Raw genomic sequence first — 2,804 nt, 5'->3', positions numbered from 1 at the left:
ACAGCATAACCTCTTAACATAAGCACAGACACCTTTTGGACACAGAAGGTGGCAGGACAGCTTGTGACCACAGTGTCTATGCACCAAAAACATAATCAATGTATGTTCGTGTCTGTAAGATTATGTTATAGGCCACTTTAAATGTGTAGGAATAACACTTGCTGCCAAAAAGATGCAACAACTGGACAATACAAAATTTTATGAAAATTGTCCTCCTCTTTTTCTGCTCAAAATATAGACTCAGTTATTTTCCATCATTCACGCATTCTATTTCATTTTACGTCATTATAGAGGATTTTTACCAAGAAAGACCTTATTCTTTTGTAGAATCTTATCTGTGTTATAAATCATCACCGTACAGACACGGTGAACAGACACTGTGGTCACAAGTTGATCTGGCCGCCTTCTGTGACCCAGAGGTGTCTGTGTGTACGCTGTGAAGAGAGAAATAGGTCATACCACCAGTCACTTGCGTGATTTGATTGGTAGAATGGTTTGATAGCCGCGCTTGTGTTTTTTCCCCCTCAGTGGATGTGAGTTCAAGTCCCGTAATTGTTTTTGTTTTTTTTTTTTACTTTTATTTTATTTAGAAGGGTTATAGTTCCCCTGTATGATGCAAGTCACGAGTACGTGTTTTTAATAAAGGTTTATTAGAGATAGACACATTCACAGGAAGAGCAACTCTCCATTTTCCTGTTTACGTCCTCCGTAACAACCAGCAACTTTGATACAGTGACTGAGGATCAGACACGTTTAATCAAACAGCAGCCAGAACACTATCAGGTGTGTTTTGACCAGAGAAAACCTGAACAAAGAGGCAGATCTGAGGGCAGCTACGTCTTCTCTTTCCGTTTTCAACATCTGTTGTAGCTACGGTGACCACAGACGCATTCGGCTGACCGTCGCCAGTTAACATAGCCCCGCGTTAATCCAAAACACCCCGCTGTGAGGAGTGAGTGCGCTCAGGTTACACATAGTTGATAAACAGTGACGAATGATAACTGAGAATAACTGTTATAGTGATAAAAGTAAGAAATTAAGGGTAATGAAAGAGTTGTTGAAACATACTACCCGGCACAAGATTACTAAAATATGCATCTACTGAATAAAGCTGCTGTAGTCTGATGATGTGAAGTGTGAAAATGTAACCACAAATCTAAGAATTAAATCATATAACCAAATATGTAACACTTTTATTATGTTCAAAAATGCAGTGCAAAGAATGATCAGATATAATTGGATACATCAAGAAATGGACTTATGGAGTTGGAGTTATCAAAAAGCCTGAAGGCCAGAGTTTCTAAGAGCCAGTGATATAAATAGAGGAAAAGCACCTGCTTAAAAAACAACAAAGCCAGGCAAAGAGAAAATGGTCCATATGGTGGAGTTTGGCTGACTGAAATGATCCTCTGAAGTAGCCACACTTTCTGTACCTGTTGCTACACTCCGTCCTGCAGCATGGGTCTCCCTTTCTGTTGCTTTTGCTAATCCACTTTCAGACCCAAAGCAGGCTTGTTGTTCTGTGTTGGTTGGTTCCACAGATTTGTTATCCATATCTACCTCTTCATCCTCCTCTTGCTCGTTTTATTCTTCCTCTTGCTCATATTCCTCACTGTCCTGTCTTTCTTCTTGATGTACTGGCTCAGCTGTGTCGCTAACATTGATGCTAGCAGTATTAGCACTAGTGCTAGCTGAAGCTGCACTTGATTTTAAAACCAAATCAATCAGTTTGCAGCATTTTCACCGTCAGCCAACACTGCTCTCTCAGATCTCTCTCTCATTTTCTCCACTCTCCCCTTGTGTCACTTGATGCCTTGATGATTTTTTTTGCTAGCTTAATCTTTGTCAACTTCCAACTTCCAACAACAACGCAGACGCGGTCTACTCAATTCAGTCTTGAAATTCCCTGAAGCCATTGCTTCAGTTTAACTTTTGCAAACAAATAATCAAATTAAAAAATACAGGTAGATTTGTTTTATTTCAACCATACATGTTTTCGAACATCTGAATAAGGCATTTCGCTACAAAACAATGCTGACTGATGTAAAAGTTTGTGACTGTTGAGGGTAACCATGACTGTGATATAGAGACTCATACAGTGGTGTGCACAGACTTTTTGAAGGGCAGGGGCGAAAAGACAAAAAGGGCACATACAGCATGTTCTTGTCACTGAAGAGGGCACTTTAGAGCGCGTTTTGGCTCCCAAGAGGGCAGTTTATCATGTTTTAACCAGCCAAGGAGGCACTTTATTGCGTGTTTTTCAAAATTAGGCCACGAGGGGGGGGGGGGCAGCCGTCCCCCTCCTGTGCACACCACTGGACTCATATGTGGTATAGCTACTGATCAGATTAGCATGCTGGTAGGTGTGAAGGATTTGGAGAAAGAACATTATTGACTTGAAAGGGGGCTGAGAGACATGATCTTGGGGCCAGTTAAGGGGCCAAATGGCTGTGTTGAGCATGATGCTCTCTGACTGGTCGGCCTCTGGTATCTGTCCACATTTCAGATTAGCAGTCTGTCACTGGAGACAGTAGTGATGTGGAATTTTGGTTCACTTGACAGTTCAAGAGAGATGAAGAAGACTAAGAGACACCGATGACTTACATTGAGATAGTTTATAAAGCATGATCATGAAAGGAGCAACATAACATCATGTCTGTCTTTATGGAGTGCCACCATAGCAAGGGGGGTGATGCAGAATCTTTCCCCTGTAGCCAGAGGACTAAGAGGTAAAATAGGTCAGAGACACTTAGTCTACTAACATGAATATATTGAAGGCCTCCTCATGAGGTTTAAACAGTTAG

The sequence above is a fragment of the Acanthopagrus latus genome, chromosome 13, assembly GCF_904848185.1.
Source record: "Acanthopagrus latus isolate v.2019 chromosome 13, fAcaLat1.1, whole genome shotgun sequence".
NCBI classification, from domain to species: Eukaryota; Metazoa; Chordata; class Actinopteri; order Spariformes; family Sparidae; genus Acanthopagrus; species Acanthopagrus latus.
Note: the sequence above shows the minus strand (reverse complement) of the source record.